We start from the raw sequence: 23,717 nt of genomic DNA, 5'->3' as shown, positions 1-23,717 counted from the left end.
CTTATTTAAGATTTTAGCATCAATATTCATTAGGGAGATTGGTCTATAATTTTCTCTTTTTTCAACCTACCTGGTTTAATTATCAGTACCATATCTGTGTCATAAAAGGAATTTGGTAGGACTCCTTCATTCCCTATTTTTTCAAATAGTTTATATAGCATGAGGGCTAATTGTTCTTGCATTTCATTTTGAGGTCTTTATGTCCTAATCTATGGTCAATTTTTATATAGGTTCCATGAACTGCTGAGAAGAACGTATACTCCTTTCTGTCACAATTCAGTTTTCTCCAAAGATCTATCATATCTAATTTTTCTAATATTCTATTTACCGCTTCAATTTCTTTCTTATTTGTTTCGTGGTTTGATTCATCTAATTCTGAGAGTGCAAGATTGAGATCTCCCACTATTATAGTTTTGCTGTCTATTTCTTCTTGCTACTCTTAACTTCTCCTTTAGGAAGTTAGATACTATGCCACTTGGTGCATATATGTTTAGTATTGATATAGCTTCGTTGTCTATAGTACCCTTTAACAAGATATAGTTTCCTTCTTTATCTGTTCTGATTAGATCAATTTTTGCTTTTGTTTAATCTGAGATAAGAATGGCTACCCCTGCTTTTTTGACTTCACCTGAAGCATAATAGATTCTGCTCCAGCCTTTTACCTTTACTCTATATGTATCTCCTTGCTTTAAATGTGTTTCCTGTAAACAACATATTGTAGGGTTCTAACTTTTGATCCAGTCTGCTAACCGCCTCCGCTTTATGGGAGAGTTCATCCCATTCACATTTACGGTTAAAATTACTAATTCTGTATTTCCTGTCATCATATTATTCCCAGATTATGTTTTTCTTTTTCTTGTCCTCCTTTCCCTGCTTTCCCAGTATTAAACTTATGGGCCCCACTTGCATCACGCAGCTCTCCCTCTTTAAGATTCCTCCCTCCTCCCCTTGAATCCTTTCCCCTTTCTTGTACCCTTCCCTTATTACTTTTTTCCTTTTCCCTTTTCTTCTCCCACTTTTTTAATGAGGTGAGAGAAGATTCTCTATAAAACAAATATGTCAATTATTTTCTCTTTGAGCCAACTCTGATGAGAGTAAGATTCACATAATGTTCCTCCCCCTCTCTAAGTTCCCTCAGATATGATAGGTTTCCTTTGCCTCTTTGTGGGATGTAGTTTCCCTTTTTTTATCCCCCTCCCCTTTCCCTTTTTCTGATACTATTCCCTTTCCATTTCTACTTCTTTTTTAATGTTATATCAGTAAAATCAAATTATACATGTGGTCTTTATGTATATCCACAACAGAAATACAGTTCTCAAGAGTTCCTTTTACCTTTTTCTGCTTCTCTTGAGTCCTATGGTCGGAGATCAAATTTTTTGTTTAGATCTGTTTTTTTTCCTTAGAAACAAATGGAATTCACCTGTTTCATTAAATGTCCATCTTCTTCTATGGAAGAAAATGCTCAGCTTAGCTGGGTAGTTTATTCTTGGCTGAATTCCAAGTTCTTTTGCCTTTCAGAATATCAGATTCCAGGCCCTTTGATCCTTTAATGTGAAGGCAGCCAGATCTTGAGTGATCCTTATTGTGGCACCTCGGTATTTGAATTGTTTTTTTCTGGCTGCTTGTAATATTTTTTCCTCAGTCTGATAGTTCTGAAATTTGGCCACAATATTCCTTGAAGTTCTATTTTAGGGTCCTTTGAGGACAATGAATTCTTTCAATGCCTATTTTACCTTCTGATTCTATTACATCTGGGCAGTTCTCTTTGATAATTTCCTGTAAAATGGTATATAGGCTTTTTTTCATCATAATTTTTGCAAAATTCAATAATCCTCAGATTCTCTCTCCTAGATCTGTTTTCCAGGTCTGTATTTTTCCAAGTAGATATTTAATGTTTTTTTCTAATTTTTCATTTTTTTTTTTGGTTTTGCTTGAGTGATTCTTGATGTCTCAATGAATCATTCATTTCTATTTGTTCAGTTCTGATTTTTAATGAGTTATTTTCTTCATTAGCTTTTTTTACTTCTTTTTGTATATGTCCAATTGAGTTTTTAAATGAGTTGTTTTGCTCTATGGAATTTTTTTCCATTTTACTAATTTTTTTTTTTTTTTTAGTGAGTTATTTTCTTTTTCCAATTCACAAATCCAACTTTCTTGGGAGTTCTTTACCTTTTCCAATTCACAAATCCTACTTTCCTGGAAGTTCTTTACCTTTTCCGATTCACATTTCAAGAAGTTGTTGCTTTCTTGCATAGCTTCTCTTTCCTTTCCCCGTTTTTCTTCTAGCTCTCTTTTAAGATTTTTAATAATCTCTTCTAGGAGAGATTTGTGTGATGGCAACCAGGTTACATCCGCCTTTGCTGTTTTATCTGGAGACTGTCTGCTATTAGTCTCCTCAGGGTTGAAAACCTGCTCTCTTTCTGTATAGAAGCTATCAATTGTCCTTTTGATTTTTTTTACTCATTTTTAAAAAAGCCTGTAGGGTCTGCCTTCAGGGCAAGGAGGTTACCAGCTTCCTCTGCAGAACAGGGATAGGTGTATGGACAGTCAATCCCACAGGTCCTTTAGTTCAACCTTTCCTCTATTTAAAATATGACTTTTGTACAGATAGCCAACTTTTAACCCCTGCTTGAAGATCTTTAGTGACAAGGTCAATAAACCCTGAGGAAGTCAATTCCATTCACTTAACATTTCTACATAATGTAAAATTTGGGCCTCCTCCACTCCCAGTAGCTAATCTGCACAGCAGGGCCCTTCACTGGGCACTTCTGCAGCTTGGCCCTGTGCTAACCAGATCTGAATCACTTCCGGGAGGGAACTTTTTCCCAGAGCACTCCCACACCTCACTCTTTGCAGCCCAGTCGGATTAGTGACTGCCGTGGGGCTAGAGGCTGAGCAGTGAAAGTGTCACTACCTCAAGCCAAAGCCCACTATGGGGCTGTGGGTATTAGCAGCTGACCAGCAAATAGCCACATGGACCGGAAATGTCTCTGCCCAGAGAAGCGCAGTCATGCTGCGGAAGTTCTATTGCTCCAGGCCGAGCCCCCCCCCCCCTCCCCTGCCCCGTGCAGATTAGAGGCTACCCCAGACTGTGCCCCCCTACCATGCAGATTTGTGACTGCCCCAGGCAATGTGGCTGCACAGCTGTGCTGTAGCCTGTGCTGGTTCACTCACTTCCGGTTTTGGGTGGGTATAGACAGATCCTGTTAGGTTCTGGCATTTTTTTAGGGTACCTTCTACTTTTGGTTTTAATTTCTCTGCTTGTCTGCTGCTTTGCAAGCAGAGCAGAGCAGTCAGCCTATGGTAGTCATCTCTGTAAATTTTCTAACCACGGAGGCCACCCCGGCCCAGTCTACTCAATATGCTAGCCTCTAATTTTCTATCCCTGTTTGTGCTGGTCTATTCCCACCTCTCAGGCCAAACCTTTTCTGGCAATCTTCCAGATTATCTTCAGCTGGTAAGTTGTTGTACTTCTAATCTTCATGAATTTTACCAGTCAAGTGCTATTTTTGAGGCTGAATTTAATAATTGGTCGTGAGGGTATGAGAGGAGCTTAGAAAGTCGTGTGTACCTTCTCTGCCATCTTGGTTCCACCCCCGCCCCCCTCCACAAACATTTTTTAAGAGTCTACATACAGAATAGTGACAAAAATGAAATAATCCTTGCTATCAGCCTATTAGGAGAGAGGAGCACAACATGTCAGAGAATAGATAAATATAAAAGATATACAAAGTAAATACAAAATAATTGTGTGGGAGGTCGGGTCCATCAGAAAAGGAAGCATGTAGGCATGGCACTTCAGTTGAGCTTTAAAGGGAGATGGGTATTCTAAGAAGTGAAAGCAAGGGAAAGTATTCCAAGCATGAGGAACACCCTGTTTCAGATATAGGAAACAGTAAGGTCCATTTGACTGTGTGAATAGGAAATAATGTGAAATTGGGCTGGAAAGAAACATCAGAGCCAGAATGGTTTTAAATGCCAAACAGAGGAATTTGTATATCTCTCCTTGAGGACAAGCAAAGTACAAGATTACTAAAACACTATTTCTTTTCAGGCAGCCAATAAAAAGATAACAGATTGCTCCTGGACTAAAATTAGGTTAATTTTTGTAATTGCCTTCCCCACCCCCCCAACCCCACTGCAGAATCAGCCCTTGATCCCAGTCAACTGATGTAAGACTATAAAAGTCCTTTCAATTCTTAATGAAGAAGAGGAAACTCTCAGTGAATAGCCTTAATTTTTTCAATGAAGTATGAGGCCAGATCTTCATCAGAGAAGGTGGAGGGAGAGAATACTGTTCAGTGCTTCAGAAGAAACAAGAAGATTTGAAATAGTTACTGTAGAGTTGACAGTAAAGTATTTAGGAAGCAGTAAACAGCTAGATCTCCATTAATGAGACTAACAAACCTCTTGAAATAATTGAATATTTTTGAATTTGCAATATTCAAAGTTATAATTATGTAAAATATGTTGATTTCTTCTAGTTCACAGAAAATATGCAGTGCAAATTTTAATAATTTGACCACTGCAAGGGATTTATTATTTGTACTAATAAGAATCTAACTCTGATTCTCTTGACGCAGTAAGGGCTCAACTGAGATTAGGGATATAAATTTAGAGTGGGCCCAATCATCATAGTTTATATTTTTTCTCTCTTCATTCAGCATCACTTTAATAGGAGCAAAGGAAGGAGGTGGTGGGAGTAATTTAGGGTTGGGCATGGGCAAGGAATTCAAGATTAGACAACAGTGTAGAGCTGAACTTCCCTAAGGTTTCAAAATATAGAAGGGGGGAAGGTGCAGTAATGCAGGAATGATAACAGAAAGAATTGAGTGGTGAGGGGAATGGAAATTATAATGAAGATGAAATATATAGTTGGAATTTTGAGGCATTAAAAAAAATAAGATGATTAAAAATGATCAAGATCAAGGACTTTCAGAATTCATTAATATGAAAGTGATGTGTGTGGACAAAATCAAGAGTAAGTATTACTTTCTCTGTGTGTAGCTAAACTAGAGTGTGTATAGCTAAACTAGAGTAAAGAAGTAGGGTATGGGAATTGAGTAACTTCAGATTTTGGAAGTTAGGATATTTGAGGGACCATTAGTATGTACTTTGAAGCCTCCTAATATGAAGGCAGGAGTTGGGGTAGAGAGATAGACTGTGGGTCATGTATTGAATAAAATTGATTGAATAAAAAAACTATTTCAAGAGGTTTGCTAGTCTCATTAATGGAAATCTAGCTGTTTACTGCTTCCTAAATACTTTACTGTCAACTCTACAGTAACTATTTCAAATCTTCTTGTTTCTTCTGAAGCATTGAACAGTATTCTCTCCCTCCACCTTCTCTGATGAAGATCTGGCCTCATACTTCATTGAAAAAATTAAGGCCACTCACTGAGAGTTTCCTCTTCTCCCCTCTTCTTCATTTCATATCATTCAGACATGTTCCTTTACTATTTTGTCCTTCTCCTGTTTCAGATACTTGGCCAAGGGCTACCAAACTACAGATACTCTTTACCTGTTCCTTCCTGTTTTCTCCAACAGATTGATTATCTTCATTCTTGTCCTCATTCTTTTTCTAATCTTCAATCTCTTTCCTTCTATTGATTTCTCTTCTACCTACAAATACATCCATGTCTCTCCATCCTTAAAAAACAATCTTTATTTGCTCTATCTCTTTCCTATCTTATATATAAATTATTTAAGAAAGCTATTTATTATAGGTCTCTGTATTACCTTTCCTTTTTTAACTCTCTGTTCAATTATCATTCAACCGAAACTGACCTATTTAAAATTACCAATGATCTCTTGATTACTGAGTCTAATAGCTTTTTCTCAAACCATATCCATTTTTTTTCTCTCTCTCTTCAACTGTTGATGTTGTTAATCACCTTTTTTTTTTTTCTTCTGGATATTTTCTCCACCGAAGGTTTTGATAACACTCTTCTTTCCTGGTTCTCCTACTTAAATTGACCACTCTTTATTGTCATTTGCTGGATCTTCATTTAGGTCATGCTAACTACTCAATGATATCACCCAGAACTCTTCCCTGGGTCCCTTCTCTTTCCTCTCAACACTAGAGGTTTTTAACCATTTGGGATCAAGGGAAAATTTCAAAGAAGTTGTGAACTTGGATGGGAAAAAAAATCATATCTTTACTTTCATTAATCTCCAATTGAAACTTCTGAATTTAATTTGGAATGTAACTTTGACACCAAACACCTGGTCAGAAAGAGATTACAGGTGGACCCCTGTGTTAGCATGGGGCACAAAATCAGGTGCCACTTCATCATCTCCATTGCCTAGTATATAGTTCCAGGTTACAGTTCTAAGACCGACAGTTGTGAGAAAGCAAGGGACCTACCTGCATATAGGTTGCATTTGCAGGGTGGAGAGGAGCACTTGCAGTCGTCAGGAAGCAGAGGCCATACCTGGGTAAGAACCAAAGTACAAAACAGAAGGCAGTGACCAGACCAAATTCCAGATCATACCACTTTGAAAGCACTGATTACCTACAGGCACCCAGGCTTAGCTGTGAAAACAGCATAATTTAAAGCTTGAAGCTCAGGACAATCACCTCCCACACCCAGATGTAAGCAGAGGCCAACCCTAAAAAAAAAGTTCAAAGTCAAAAATAAGCTGGAAAAATGAGTAAGCAAAAAAAGAACAATTCCAAAAAGCTACTATAGTAACATAGAAGCTCAAGACACAAATTTACAAAAAGATGAGGACTTGAAAACAATGCAAGTGAGCCTGCATAGAAAAATGCAGATTGGACACAAGCCCAATAAAAATTCAAAGAAGAGCTGAGGAAAGAATTTTTTTTAAAAGAACAAAAGCAATTATTTTAAATGTTAAATAAAGGCAGTAGAGAAAAAATTGGAAAAAGAAATGAGAGCAATGCAAAAAAAAAAATTTATAAGTGAATTAATAGCCTGGTAAAGAAGGCACACCAAAAATGCCAAAGAAATAAATTCTTAAAAATCATTTGGCCACATGGTTAAAAAAAAAAAAAAAAAGTACAGGGGCAACTAGGTGGTGCAGTGGATAGAGCACCAGCCCTGAAGTCAGGAGGACCCGAGTTCAAATTTGGTCTCAGACACTTAACACTTCCTAGCTGTGTGATCCTGAGCAAGTCACTTAATCCCAATTACCTCAGCAAAAAAAGAAAAAAGAAAAGTACAAAATCTCACTGAATCACATTGATAAATGGTCAAAGGATATGAACAATTTTTGAGGTGAAAAATTTAAAACCATTTCTAGTCATATGTAAATCACTACTGATTAGAGAAACACGAATTAAGACACTCTGTGATACCAATTCACACCTTTCACAGGCTAAGATGACAACAAAAGATAATGATAAAAGTTGGAGGTGATGGGGGAAAAACTGGAACATTTATATATTGTCGGTGGACTTGTGAAATAATCCAACCATTCTGGAGAACAATTTGAAACTATGTCCAAAGTGCCATAAAACTGCATATCCTTTGATGCAACAGCATCTCTAATGAGTCTGTATCCCAAAGAAATCATAAAAAAGGGAAAAGAATCCACATGTGCAAAAATGTTTGTAGTAGCCCTTTTTATAGTGGCAGGGAATTGTAAAGTGAGTGGATGCCCATCAGTCAAGAATGGCTGAATAAGTTATGGTATATGAATGTTATGGAATATTATTGTTCTATAAGAAATTATGAGTAAGCTGATTTTCAGAAAAACCTAGAAAGACTTGCATGAAACAATGCTAAGTTAAGTGAGTAGATCCAAGAGAACATTGTACACAGCAACAAGATTTTATGATGACCAACTAAGATGGATTTGGCTCTTTTCAACAGAGATGATTCAAGGTAATTCCAGTAGACTTGTGATGGAAAGTGCCATAGACATCCAAAGAGAGAACTATGGAAATTGAATGTGGATCACCACATAATATTTCCACCTTCTTTGTTGTTATTGTTTGTTAGCTTGTCATTTTTTTCTTTTTTATTTTTTCCCTTTTGATCTGATTTTTCTTGCACAGCATGATAAATATGGAAATATATTTAGAAGAATTGCACATGTTTAAGCTACACAGTATTGCTTGCTGTCTAGGGGAGGGGAAAGGTGGGAATGGAAGGAGAAAAATTTGGAACATAAAGTTTTATAGGGGTCAATATTGAAAAGTATCTTAGCATGTATTTTGAAAAATAAAAAGCTATTTTTTTAAAAAGAAAATAATTTTTTCCTTGGGGGCAGGGACAAGGTAATTGGGGTCAAGTGACTTGCCCAGGGTCACATAGTTATTAGTAAGTATCAAGTGTCAATGTCTGAAGTAGGATTTGAACTCAGGTCCTCCTGATTCTAGCTGCACCATGAATATACTTTTTAAAAATTAGAACCAGGGGACAAAAGAAGACGGAAAAAATCCACTAGGAGAAAGAATCTCTTGAAAGAAACAAACAAAAATAGTTCTGGGAATATCATAGCCAAAATATAGAACTCACATAAAAAAAAAATTATACTGGAAGCATCCAGAAAAAAGTAGTGCAAGTAACTACTATGGTCAAGGGACCACAGTCAGAATCACATAAGAACATAAAACAAGAAACCTTGGAATACAGAATTCCAAAAGCCAATGAATCTAGGCTTACCAGTAAAAATAACATGTACTATAATGCTGAACATAATTCTACAGAGGAAAAAATGGATATGTGATAGAATAGAGGACCTTCAAGTATTTCTAATGGAAAGACAAATATTGGAACTTAAAAATCCAAACATATGAACTCAAAAAAAGCAAGGAAGGTAAATGTATTTGAGTAATTACAAGGAAATATATGATGATGTAATGCTAAATTCTAATAGGGAGGTTATATGTGTCCTTTCAGAATCACAGCAGAAAGTATTGAAGAAAAATAACTGCTAAGAATAGATTGGATTCTGTTCTGAGGTCCTTAAGAGGGGAAAGAAAAGGGAGGATAAAAGGAATACACTAATGTAGAAATGAGGAAGAAGAGAGATGAAATGTTTTCATAGTTGGGATACATGAAAACATTATGTAAAAGGAAGGAAGGGGTGAGGGAGTGGTTATTGGGAGAACCTCACTCAAACAAGAGTTGAATACACACATATCTCCACACATCCTCACACAATCTATTGTAGAAATAGCTCAAATTAAATTGAAATACAAATGATAATAAGGAGGACGTAAATAAAAAGGGAAATAATAATAATACGGTAAGAGTAATCATAAAGTAAATAACTTCCTGATCTTGGAGAAATGAAAGGAGGAAAAATGAAAAATACCAGAATCTAAAAGGGAAGAGGGCACCTTAGATTGTATCTTAGAGGGCCAGCTAGGTGGCACAGTGAATAGAGCACCAGCCCCGAAGTCAGGAGGATCTGAGTTCAAATTTGGCCTCAGACACTTAACTCTCCCTAGCTATGTGATCCTGGGCAAGTCACTTAACCCCAATTGCTTCAGGGGGGAAAAAAAGATCGTCTCTTAGACAGCTGGAGAATGATTAAACAAATTGTGGTATATAAATATAATGTAATATCATTTCTTTATTAGATATGACAAAAGAGATAATTTTAGAGAATCCTGGAAAGTATGAACTGATACAGAATGAAGTAAGTGAAACCAAGACAACAATTTAGAACAGAAACATTGTAAAGAAAAACAACCCTGAAAAGATTAAGAATTCTGATCAATGACTTCTTCCAAGGACTTATGATAAAGCATGGTACTCACATCCTGACAGAAAGGTGATGGTCTCAAAAGGCAGAAAGAGAAATACATTTTTAGACATGGGCTCTATGTAGATTCATTTTGCTTTTCTATGCTTATATGTTACAAAGGAACAATCAGAATAAATGAAAAATTATATCCATTGATCCCTGGAGAATCCCATAATAATTAAAGCTATTGAACAGATAACCATTAGGACTAAAAGTAATTGCCCTTTTTGCCAATCACTGGTTAGTTTGGAGAAATGCTTTCATTTTTTCTTCTTAAATTTAAGTTCTTTAAAAGAATTCTTAATGTAAATACCAAAAAAGGTGATTCTATATCATAAATCTCCATTTCACACCACTTTTTAATATATATGTAATACATTTTATTTATCCATATTGCTTTCTGAATACCCTTCTCTTATCTTCAATGCATGTAAAAAATGTTAGAATTGTCTTTTTTTTTAAACAACTGTTCTGAAAAAAAAAGAAAAAAACAAACAAATCACTGTTCTAAGCCCTTTCACCTCCAATACTCCTCTCAATTAAAAGCCTCAATTAAGAAGGGAGAGTAAAATCAAATTGCCAAAAAAAAAAACTGAAAAGGAAAATTCATAATAAAGGTAAAATAAAGGAAATGATAAAAATAATTGTGCCAATTATATGCCAACAGAATGGATAACTTAGATACAATGGAAGAATACTTCTACTGGAATGGATGCAATGGAAGAATACTAAGTATATAATACTTTTACTACATATCTAGATTAATAGAAAAAATGTAGATAATTTTAATAACCCAACTTCTGGGGGGAAAAAAACTTCATAAAGCTATAAATGAACTCTCAAAGAAGAAATACCCAGGACAAGATTACTTTTAAATTGAATGTTATCAAATATTTGGAAGTCCAGGTAACAAGACACACACAGGAACTATATGAATACAACTACAAAGTACCCCCTTACAGAAGTAAACACAGACTGGAATGATTTTTTTCCCTCAATAGTATTTTATTTTCCCAAATACATGTAAAGATAGTTTTCAACATTCATTTTTACAAAGTGTTCCAATTTTTTCTCTCTCCTTCCCCTCCCTAAGATAGCAAGCAATATTAGTTAAATATGTGCTACCCTTTTAACCATATGTCCACATGTCATGTTGTACAAAAAAAAAAAAAAAAAAAAGATTAAAAGGTGGGGAAAGCATAAGAAAGAAAAAAAGGTGAAAATATTATTCTTTGATCCACATTGTCTATAGTTTTTCTCTGGATATGACTGGCATTTTCTATCCCAAGTCTATTGGAATTGCCTTGAATCATCTCATTGTTGAAAAGAGCCACGTCCATCACAGTTGATCACCACACATAATCTTGTTACTGGTACTGGGTACAATGTTCTCCTGGTTTTGCTTGTTTCACTCAGCATCAGTTCACAAAGGTCTTTCGGGGCTTTTTTGAAATCAGCCTGTTCATCATTCTTTTCTTTTTCTTTTTCTTTTCCTTTATTATTTTCTTTATTTTTCTGATTATAAATGTACATTAATTTTTAAAAATAACACACAATTCTTTATGAATCATGTTGGGAGAGAAAAAATCATAACAAAAGAGAAAACCCATAAGAGAAAAAAAAAAAGGGAAGAAAAAGAAAAAAAAGGAACATAGCATGTGTTGATTTACATTCAATCTCCATAGTTCTCTTTCTGGATGCAGATGGTTTTCTATCCAAAGTTTATTGGGATTGCCTTGGATCACTGAACTGCTGAGAAGAACCAAATCTTTCATGGTTGATCATTACACAATCTTGCTGTAACCATGTACACTGTATTCCTGGTTTTACTTGTTTCACTCAGCATCAGTTCTTGTAAATTGTTCCAGGACTTTCTAAAATCAGCTTGTTCATTCATCATTTCTTTTAGAACAATAATATTCCATTATTTTCATATACCTTAAATTGGCCATTCTCCAACTGATGGACATGTACTCAATTTCCAGTTCTTTGCCACTACAAAAAAGGCTGCCACAAAATATGTTTGCATATATGGGTTCCTTTCCCTTTTTATGATCTCTTTGGGGTACAGACTCAGTAACAAGACTGTTGGATCAAAGGGTATACCCAGTTTTATAGCCTTTTGCTCATAGTTCTAAATTGCTCTCCAGAATGATATATGTTATCGTTGTTTATAAAAATTCATCTTCTTTAAAGATTCATAAACTCTGAAATTCTACCTCCTGAATCTCCAGGGATATTGAGGTGGGAGCCTCCTTCTAACTGGAGAGAACAGAGAGTATAAATTCACACAACAGCAAGTAGGATATTTGCAGTTGGATACTAGAGTGGGCAGAGTTGAGTAAAGTATAAGAAGCCTGTAAAAACCATATGGAAATAGAGTTGAAGATGGATTGAAATGAGGAAAGATGAAGTAGGGAGAACTTTGGTATGTATGAAAGGTGGTGAGGACCTGAATTATGGTGATGAGTATGAGAGTCAAAAGAGATGGGAAATCTGGACAAGCTTGGGAGCTGGGCCAGCTTATTTTTAGGAATTGCTAAAATGCCCATCCTGGTAACTCCATTATTCTCATATTATCTTAAAAGTCTTAATTAGCCTCCACAGTCTCAATAATGTGAGGCTGACATTCTTAAATTGGCCCATTTGGTTTTCCAAATTGGTCTGGAATTCCAAACTCTGTGACCATCTAGTTAGTATCTGTAAAAATAGTCACAACAATCTTTAAGACAATTATGATGGCAACCCACACTTTCCCAGACTCTCTTATTAGCATCTTTAAGACAGTCCCAACATTTCAGTACACATCCTTATTACTCCCAACATCCCATCTTTATCTCCCTCTATTTCCTCTAAGTTATTAAAGTTGCCACTTTCCAAAGCATATCACAAAATCATCTTTGGATTTTGCCCATGATCTTTTCTCATGAATAAAGGTACAGTTTGGACAAAGAGAATGCCAATGTAAGACATTGTGATTTCATCATGTGCACCTTGTGCCTTGCCCCTTGCAATTTTCAAACTAGAAATAGAAATGGCTCTCTTGACCTTCTGAGAGAAGGGGACATATATGAGATATGGAGATCAAAAGATAAGATTTAACAAGAAATTAGATGTGTGGAGTGAGTAAAAGTTAGGAGAAGTCAAGTATAACATGAATGCTGTAATCCTGGCTGCCTGGGGGGATGCTAGTGTTATGGATCAGAACTCTGAACTTGAAACAAAGATGCTTATAAAATACTAAGTGGAATTAATGAGACAATCTAGTTTAGCATGGTTCAGTATGATTGATTTAATCTTACAACAAATAATGGTTTCCTAGTGATATAATGATTGGTTTATGCTCAGTGTAGAACATATAAGCAGGGACTCAGAAAGCCCTCAAAGGAGAGGCAGAGAAGACAAAGGACTGGAGGTGGGAGCTTAAGGTCTCAGAACCAAGGGGAGAAATTCAATTCAATCCTCTATCTTCTGGTGACTGGCCTGACCTTCTGCACTTCCCCCACTAAGACCAAGGCCAGACTGAAAGACTCTCCAGAAAGCTGCCCAGCATCAGGCAAAGAGATAATAAAGGATTTGGACTTTAACCCCTGGCTGTTCTCATGGTGATTATTGAACTGAAACAAAGGCTGCTCCCAAGACCTCCAAAGACCCCCAGGAAATTGAACCAGAGAACATTACACACTAGTACCCTTAATAGAAAGAGTAAAGTGAAGTTCAGAAGGAACAGTTTGAGGGAAAAGATAACGAGTTCTGTTTTCAATATGATGAGTTTGAGATGCCTAATAGAAATTGATTTCGAAATGTCTTAGATTCAATTGGTGATGGCAGGGCTGGAGTTCAAGAGAGACTAGGAGTTGTCTGCATAAAAGTGATAACTAAAGCCTGGGAAATTGATCAGATCACCAAGTAAAGTAATATAGAGGGAAAAGAGAAGGGGACCCAAGGCAGGGCAGAGCCTTAGTGGTTAGTAAGTATGAGCTAGAGGAAGATCCAGCAAAGGAGCCTGAGAAAGAGTAGTCAGTCAGACAGGAGAAAAACCAAGAGAGATGAGTGTCACAAAAACCTATAAGGGAAAAAATGTGATGAAAGGGAAAGTGATCAACCATATAACATGCTGCAGAGAAGTCAAGAAGAATTGAGGAGTGGTTGTTAGATCTAGCAATTAAATCATGGGTAATTTTGGGAAGGGCAGTTTTAGCTGAATTATTAGGTAAGAATCAGATTACAGAGGGCTTAGAAGGGAGTGGAGAAGTAGAGGCAGAGATGGGAGTCACCTTAAGTCCAATTCTCCCTGTTTTACTGATAATGAAACAGAGGCTGTGAGAGAGGAACTTACCTATCCAGAATCATAGGTGACTCACAACTCAAGATAGTTAGTAGTCTGGTTCAGACAAGGAGTATTGACAACAGGAGTTGTATTGTCAACAAAGAATATTGAGGATGGATTGGAGTGAGGAGAGACTTGAGGCAGGGAAAATAGTTGGTATGTATGAAAGGTCATAAGGACCTGAATTATGGTGATGAGAAGAAGAGTCAAAGGAGATGGGAACTCTGGACCAGCTTGAAATGACATTTAACTATATTCTCTTAAGTTGTGATATGAGAAGCCCATCAGGAGAGGTGGGAACTTGGCACAGTTGCAGCAACATTTTTTTGTTGCTTAGTCTTTATGGTTTGGAATGAAGCACTCTGCTGAGACCTGAGAGCCCAGAACAACAGCTGGGAGAGGCTTTTTTAGGCTATACTAACATTTCATTATAAACATTAGACAACTTCAAGTCATAGCATCTAGCTTCCTTCCTGCAGGCAAAGCCTTAGTTATAATGTTCAGCACTAAGGGACTGAAGACTGAGTCAGACTCACTACCCCACCCCCAAACCCCATCCTTATTCATCCTATCAGAGAAATGCTTATTTGGGAAACAACACATGTGGTTTTAAAAATAAAAACATGGAGCTGAAACCTTTTTTTGGAAATAGGACTATCCTCAGGGAAGGAAGAAGAAAACCCAGAGTCATGACTGGGGCTTTCAGGCCTACAGAACTATTTGCTATCCTACTTCCAACTCTATATCTTAATGAAATCAGATTATAATATATATATTTTTAAATTCCAAACTTACTAAATATCGAATAAAATAAACATTTCCATAGCAGATAATGTGAATAATATACAAAGCTGCAGTCTCTATTATGTATAAATTGCTTTTCTTTTCAAATATATTGCTATTTTCAAAGCTGTCCTTATGTCCTTCTGAACTTATTTCTGTTCACTTCTACAACCTTTTTTCTTTTTTTTTTTTTGTCTATACTATTTTTAGTCCTTCCCTCTTTCTCACCTCAAAACAAAAACAAAAACAAAATCCTTCTACCCAAATATACATAACAAATCCACTGCATATCTCATTTTAAGAGCATTACCTTTCTGAGGGACCTACATGTGCAAAAATGTTTGTGGCAACCCTTTTTGTAGTGCCAAGAAACTGGAAACTGAGTGGATGTTTATCAGTTAGAGAAAGGCTGAATAAGTTATAACATATGAATGTTATGGAATATTATTATTCTGTAAGAAATATAAGAAAAGATGATTTCAGAGAGGCCTGGAAAAACTTACATGAACTGATGCTAAGTGAAATGAGCAGAACCAGGAGATCATTGTAACAGTAAGATTATACGATGATCAATTCTGATGGACGTGGCTCTTTACAACAATAAGATGATTCAGATCCGTTCCAATAATCTTGTGATGAAGAGAACCATCTACACCCAGAGATAGAACTATGAGAACAGAGTATGGACTACAACATAGCATTTTCACTCTTTCTAATGCTGTTTGCTTGCCTTTTGTTTTCTCTCTGTTTGTTTTTCCTTCTTGATCCGATTTTTCTTGTGCAGCAAGATAATTATATAAATATGTATATACATATTAGATTTAACATATTTTTAATATAAAAAAGAGCATTACCTTTTTGTTAGGAGATTTTTAATATGCTCCATTATGAAGGAAATTTCCAACTTCTGTGGAGTGCTAGTTGGTCATTTCATCCATCATATTTCTGAAATTTTTCAATCACTTTTTTTTTTTTTTTAACAATACTGTGATTGTTATATTGGTAGTTTTGAGTTATCGTTTGTTTTTCATCAGATCATACAAGTCTTCTCAGAATTCCCTGGATCCGTCTCTTTCATTATTTCTTGCAGTATAATAATGTTCCATTACATTCATATAACATATATTGTTTATCCATTCTTAGTTGATGGGCACTTCTTAGCTGATGCAGTGGAGAGGAACACTCTTAGAATATAAATACCTTGGTGCAAATCCTACCTCAGACACTTATAAGTTTGGACTGAGCAGCTTCTAAGATCCATTTTAGCTTTAAATCTGTGATCTGTTGAAATAGTTTCTATAAATATTTTTGCACATGTGGATCTTTTCCTTTTTCCTTTAATCTTTTTGGGATACAAGTATATTAGTATTTCCAGTTTAGTGATTTTTAAAGAGTATAGGAGTATATATTGCTCTCCATGATGATTATACTAGCTTAATCAAAAATGCATTAATTTGTCTGTCTTTCCACAGACTCTCTAAAAACTATGATTTCCCTTTATTGTCATCTTTGCCAATTTGATAAATGAGAAATAAAGCCACAGAATTATTTAATTTGAATTCTTCTAATTATTAGGGGTTTGGAGCATTTTAACATATGGCTATTTATACTTTGAACTTCTTTTCCTTCAATCAAATATTTATCTATTAGGGTATAGGTTTTCTTATATATATGAATCAGTTCCTTATACACTATATTATAGATGTCAGAACTTTATCAGAAAATCTGAAAAGATTTTCTCCCAATTGTTGTTTCCCTTCTTATTTTAACTTCATTGATTTGTTTGTACAAAAGCTTTTCATTTTTATGTCTTCACAATTGTCCATTTCATCTTCTGTGACCCTTTCTATCCTTTTTATAGTCATGAATTCCTTAAAATTCATGTTCCCAATCCATTGTTGCAAAAAGCATTTCCTTTGGTGGCCTAGACATATAAGACCTAAAACTATTACAAAGCAGCAGTGTAATGGGCCAGAACTCTGGAGAAATATACTTGAGGCAAGGATTCTTACAACAAAGTGTTAACTCAGTAGAATTGATAAGACAATGGTTATCTAGTTTAGCATGGTGATTAATAGTTCTCTAATTCAGTATGATTGATTTAATCTTATAACAAATAATCTCATAACAAATTTGTTATAACAAATCTTATAACAAATAACAAATCATACATACTCAGTATGATAAATAAGTTAGCTTATACTCAGTATGATAAATTGATTTAATTGTAATAGAGTATATAAACTGGGGACAAACTCAATCACAGAGGAGACGACATGACCAGCCTCATGGTGGCTCTCCTGCCACTCACTAAGACCAAGGACTTGGGCTGGTCCTGAGATCCTCCAGAGAGCTAGTCTGGACACTATATTTTAATCCACCCCAACTTGGGGGCTCTAGAAAGCAGGATATTACATTTAGATGTGCAGACTGCTGACTGGCTGACCAGCTGAGACTGCTGATGTAGACTGGGAGACTGAAGGAGATAATAAAGATAAAAAAAGACTTTATCCCTGACTATTCTCATGGTGATTATTCTGCTAAGACCAAGGCTAGTCTGAAGGCCCTCCAGAAAGGTAACCAGAACAGTCATCAAAACCATTTAGTACTTGCTAAGAAACAATAGCTGATCAGTGGAATAGGTTAGATTAATTATCTCAACACTTGTCTAAGATAGCCATCTCCTAATTTTCCACCTGAACATAAGACTTTATCTTCTCCCTTCTCCCCATTCCATACCCCTCCCTTTCAGATTTTTTTTTAATGTATTTTCTCTCATAGATTGTGGGCTCCTTGTGAAATTGTCTTTTGCTTCTTTTTGTCATCCTTAGCACTTTCAGTTCAGTCATTTTTCAGTCAAGTCCAACTCTTTGTGACCCCCATTTGGGATTTTCCTTGGAAAGATACTGGAGAGATCTGCAATTTCCTCCTTCAGCTCATTTTACAGATGAGGAAACTTAGGCAAAAAGGGATAGGTGATTTACCCAGAGTCCACAATTACTGAGTATCTGAGGTCAGATTTAAACTTGGGTCTTCCTAACTTCAAAGTCTGATGCTCTATCTACTGTCCCACCTGGCCATCCCTCAGGCTTAGTAAGTCCTTAATGTCTGTACACTAACTGGTTGTGAAATAGGTACTATTATGCCCATTTTATAAATGGTGAAGCCAAGGTGGAGAGAACCTAGATAAGTTGTCCAATATCAAGCAGCTTAGTAAGTGTTGGAGGTAGGATTTGAACTCAGTCTTTAGTGACTCCAACATCAGCATTCTATTTTTAAGGCATATGAATTATTCCTGAATCATTTAATGAATCAACAAGTATTTTTTCAATCAACAAGCATTTATTAAGCAATAACTATGTGTGAGGCACTGTTAGGTATGAGAGATACAACAGTCCTTACCCTCAAGGAGTTTATATTTCTCATTTAACAGTTCTTTCTAATCCATGTAGTCCACATTCACTAACCAGGAAACCAGTATCTATTTACTCTAAGACAAAGAATAGGTAGTAATCATGATGTGGTTCACTATTCCAGAGTCAGGTTGCTATATCTCACTCTCAGCATATTAGGGCAGCTTCTCAAAGGTTGGGATGTCTTTTTTTTAATGCCACTGTCTTGAGTTCTAATTCTGACTGCATTTCTACCACTATGAGCCATCAGTCACTAGTTTCTCATTTCCATTTCCATTCCCCATTCCACTAGTTTCCATAATTTTCATTAAATAGGGAAATGGAAAAGCTAATTGATATTAATTACTTAATATCAATTAGCTTTTACAAAGTGATATTTACTTTAAAGAATTAGCAAGAACAAAAGCATAACTATTTCCCCTCAACAACTCAGAAGCACTCTCTTCCTAACACTACTTTGGTTGCTGGGGAGAATATGCTCAGACTTAAAGAAAGTTTCTAAATAATTTTTTTTTAAAATTCTCTTCTCAATTGTTTTTTTTAATTATAACTTTTTATTGACAGAACATATGCCTGGGTAACAACATTATCCCTTGCACTCACTTCTGTTCTGACTTTTCCCTTCCCTGCTTCCACCCCCTCCCCTAGATGGCAGGCAGTCTTATACATGTTAAATACGTTATAATATATCCTAGATACAATATATGTGTGCAGAACCGAACAGTTCTCTTGTTTTACAAGAAGAATTGGATTCAGAAGGTAAAAATAACCTGGGAAGAAAAACAAAAATGCAAGTAGTCCACATTCATTTCCCAGTATTCCTTCTCTGGGTGTAGCTGATTCTGTCCATCATTCATCAGTTGGAGCTGAATTAGATCTTCTCTTTATCGAAGATATCCACTTCCATCAGAATACATCCTCATACAGTATTGTTGTTGAAGTATATAATGATCTCCTGGCTCTGCTCATTTCACTCAGTATCAGTTCATGTAAATCTCTCCAAGCCTCTCTGTATTCATCCTACTGGTCATTTCTTACAGAACAATAACATTCCATAACATTTATATACCACAGTTTACCCAACCATTCTCCAATTGATGGGCATCCATTCAATTTCCAATTTCTACCCACTACAAAAGGGCTGCCACAAACATTTTGGCACATACAGGTCCCTTTCCCTTCTTTAGTATCTCTTTGAGTTTCTAAATAATTTTACTTTAAATATTAAGAATAGGTTCTTATTTACTGGCTGAATCCACATATCCATTACTACTGAGTTGGGTCTCAGAAGGTTGCACCTCACTTTTAATGGCAAAAAGGTGGGGTGACTGAAAAACCTAACATGGACTACATTCCTCAGACTATATTAAATGCCTAAATAGCTCCATCCCTTGACTTTTCAAAATTCACATGGTCATAGTCTCTAGGTCAATCTCCTTTACTTAAACTAAGAAAAAAAAAAAAAAAGGTAAGCAAAAAACCAAGGCCCACATTCATTGTGGGGTTACATGTCAGCCAGGGAAGGAGAAGGCCCACTTACTCTCCCCTTACAGTATTGTCTCTCACCAAATTTGAAGGAGTTCTCAAGGAAGGTCTCAGAAAAAACAGCAGCAGTCCAACTAAGAGAGGGAAGCTAGTGCCAACTAATGGCTTTGGAAGATATCTCCAGTTCCAGGTGTGTAATAACCTATTCTAGAAGCTGTCATTTACCACATGACGAGCAGACCAGAATCAAATACCAATTCTTGCTCTTAAGTCTCCTCAAAGCATTTTTAGTACATGTCATCATGACTCTCCTGGAAACAGGCTCTAAAGCTACTTCATATTAGGAGACTGTATCAACATGATTCTATGCACTGTAAGTCCCCCCCACTGTATATACCAAAATTTCTTAAAGTGTGGGCAGTAACTCCATAGGGAGTCACATAACAATGTCAGGGTCATGAAAAATTTGGCAAAGTAAATTGCCAATTAATGCAGTAAAAGGTATCAAATATTCCATGGTAACAAAGAATTGGAAAATGAGTGGATACTCATCAATTGGGGAATGGCTGAATAATTTATGGCAAATGGTTGTAATGGAATACTATTGTTCTATAAGAAAGGCTGATTTCAGAAAAGCCTGGAAAGATTTAACATGAACTGATGCTGAGTAAAGTGAGCAGAACCAGAAAAACATACACAGTAACACAAAATTGTGCAATGATCAACTATGATAGATTTAACTCTTCTCAGCAATTCAGTGATCCAAGCAATTCCAATAAACTTTGGATGGAGAATGCCATTTATACCCAGAGAGACTATGGAGACTGAATGCTAATCAAAACATACTATTCTCATTTTTCCTTTTTGTGGTTTTTTCCCCTTTTGTTCTAATTTTTCTTTACCAATATGACTCATATGGATATATGTTAAAATAAATGCACATGTATAACCTATATCAGACTTATTGCTAGTGTGGGATAAGGGTAGAAGGTAGAAAAAAATTGGAACTCAAAATCTTACAAAAATAATATACTATTACAACAAAGTTGTTTTTTGTTTGTTTGTTTTTTTTGCTGAGGCAATTGGGGTTAAGTGACTTGCCCAGGATCACCCAGGTAGGAAGTGTTAAGTGTTTGAAGCTAGAACTGAACTCAGGTTCTCTTGATTTCAGGGCTGGTGCTCTAACCACTGCCCCACCTAGCTGCCTCTACAATAAAGTTTTTAAAAAAGTAAATAAATAAAAATAAATGATAAAGTAGAGCTAAAAAAATATGCAAATAAGTCCTACAAAATTCCCTTTATGATACAAATATGATGCTGATACCTAAACCAGGAAGCCCCAAAACTGATATACTATAGATCAATTTAATGAATATTGATGCAAAAATTTTAAATAAAATGCTAACAAAGAAATAACAGCAATATATCCCAAGGATTAAACTCTATGACCAGGAATGAAGGGCTGGTTCAATATCAGGAAAACTATCAACATAAATGACCATATCAATAATAAAATAAATAGAAGATGTGATTATCTTAAAAAGTGCAACAGCATAGGTATAAATGTAGCTTGCCTTAAAATGATAAGTAATATTTATCTAAAACTATTGACAAGCAGTATCTGTAAAGGAGAATTCCCAATACAATTAGGAATGAAGCAAGGATGCCTATCATCACCTCTATTATACAATATTAGGTATATCAGTAAGAAATAAATTAGAATAGTCAATGAAAAAACAAAATTATCACTTTTTGCAGATATGATGTTATATTTAAGAGAATCCTGCAGAAATCAACTAAAAAAAATACTTAAAACTGTTAGCAAAGTTGCAAGATAAAAGAAATCTACATAAATCAACATTTTTTCATATGACCAACAAAGTCCAGCAGCAAGAGATAGAAAGAGAATTTTCATTTAAAATAATGGTAAACAATATAAAAATTCTTGGGAGTCTCCATATCAAGGTGAACCCAGGAGCTATATGAACACAACTTGTTTGTTTTTTGTTTTTTCTTTCTCATGGTTTATCCCTTTTGTTCTGACTAGACTGACAACAATCTACTGACATATTCTGGCAAGTGCTGAGCTAGATGTCATCAGCCAAAGATATATAATAGTACTTGCCAACTGTGAGATCAGCATATAAATTATTGGCCAAAGACTTCTACCAGATATGTAGGTCCCCTATCTTTTAGGCCCCCATGCACTGGAAATTTACCCTGGTGGTCCCCATGGAAGAAGTAAAAATGTTCTTGTCATAACTGAAAGAGAATGCTGTAATATAAAATTAGTCCCCTTTGCCTAGATTTTCTTGAATATTGACAGTGAATTTAGGTATGATTATCACTAAAAAGGGATAAACAGGAAAAAAAAAAAAGGTGTAAAGCTTGAGGACTCAAACAACTTCCTAAAGGGTCCCCCCAGTTTTTTTGAGGGAATGACATAAATTGAAGCTAAGATTTAGAATATTGCTTGATTGTGCTGGATCCTACCTGAAGTGTGAGAAAGCAGTCCATACTAATCAAGATCCACTGATTTGTGGTGATGAGAATATTTAGTGAAGATTTTGTATACCTGGACAAAAAGAGGACTCTATAGCTGGTGTAGAAACAGATTCTACCAACTCAAGAAGTCAGTGGGTATGTTTGAGAAATGGAAGAACTGTGCATGAAATTTTCCAAGACAGGTACTTATCTGCTGCTTACCTAAGGAGCATCTGCAGCAGTAAGACTTTGGATCTGGATTACAAGGATGCAGACCAGAGAAGTTATCCTCTGGAAAAAATGGAAAAGAACCTGTGATAACCTCGGAGTCATACATTGCTATGGAATGAAAGAGACCATTTTCTATATACTGCTGCCAGACAGAATTCATTCTAATCAAGGTCAAAACATAGAGAGCAAGCTACTCAAACTATATAAGCCTTGGTAGAAATCAAGAAATCTGGAACTATGGCATACCATAACTAAGTAGACCCAGTTCTATATCTATGATCCTAAAATATGTGTAGACGAGCAAAACAAATTCACACATTGGCAAGCACAATCTATTGCAATAGCCTGCTGATAGGTCCTTCTGCCTTAAGTATCTTCTCAGTTCAATCCATCATTTAGCAATCTAAAGCCAGTCTTCTAAAGTTTAGGTCAGAATACCTTGCTATTGAATAAATGCCAATGGCTCCCAACATTTACAGAATCAAACACAAAATGTTCTGGCACTCAAGGACTAGATTGCCTCTTATCTTTCAGGTCTTTTTACACTTTTCAAGTGTAAGACCTTTCAGGGCTTCAACATATACTCTTCAATCCAAAGATACTAACCTCCTGGTTGTTCCATAAACAACACAACCATCTTTCAGCTCAGGACATTATGTCTGGCTGTCTTTTATGCCTGGAACATTCTCCTTCCTCATCTGTTTCCTGGCTTCTCTAGCTTCTTTCAAGTCCCAAGTGAAGTCCAATTTTCTACAGAAGCTTTTCCCAATCTTTCTTACTTCTAGTGCCTTCCCTAAGTTAATTATTTCCTATTTATCCTGTTAATAGAGGGCTTGTTTATATAATTTGTTTACTTTTTTGTCTGTCCTATTAAGACTGTGAGCTTTTTGAGGGCAAGGATTAGTTTTTTGCCTCTCTTTGTATCCCCAAAACTTAGATCAATGCCCTGTACATAGTGGACACTTATAAGTACTGAGAAACTTGACTATAAAGGCCCTGAGTAAAACAATACTCACTAGGGAGAAAAGGGAATCATATCAACTGTTTATGGATAATTATAAGTTCTTTATATTAATTTATGCACTTTTCTTTCTGATGGAATAACCACTGTTCAGTACCTGACATGCATTGTTATCTTGGAGGCTTGAATGGAGCCCTTCTACCCCATGTATAAATAGGGATCCAGGCATATGCATATATGCTAAGTATGCATTATATATGTATACATACATATATATATGTAATACACACACACACACACACACATA

At 35.8% G+C, this 23,717-nt stretch overlaps 1 protein-coding gene across 1 annotated transcript in view; it reads right to left on the bottom strand.

The window, feature by feature from the left end:
* The window catches only part of SRC (SRC proto-oncogene, non-receptor tyrosine kinase), a 167,788-nt gene that overhangs the window by 129,788 nt on the left and 14,283 nt on the right, over positions 1-23,717 (bottom strand). The window contains exon 2 of the mRNA XM_031954053.1: positions 6,368-6,434. The gene's annotated coding sequence lies outside the window, so the exon portion shown is untranslated. The remainder of the gene's footprint in view (positions 1-6,367; positions 6,435-23,717) is intronic.

This window comes from Sarcophilus harrisii, chromosome 2, assembly GCF_902635505.1.
Source record: "Sarcophilus harrisii chromosome 2, mSarHar1.11, whole genome shotgun sequence".
Lineage (NCBI taxonomy): Eukaryota > Metazoa > Chordata > Mammalia > Dasyuromorphia > Dasyuridae > Sarcophilus > Sarcophilus harrisii.
This window is presented reverse-complemented; position numbering and strand designations above follow the sequence as displayed.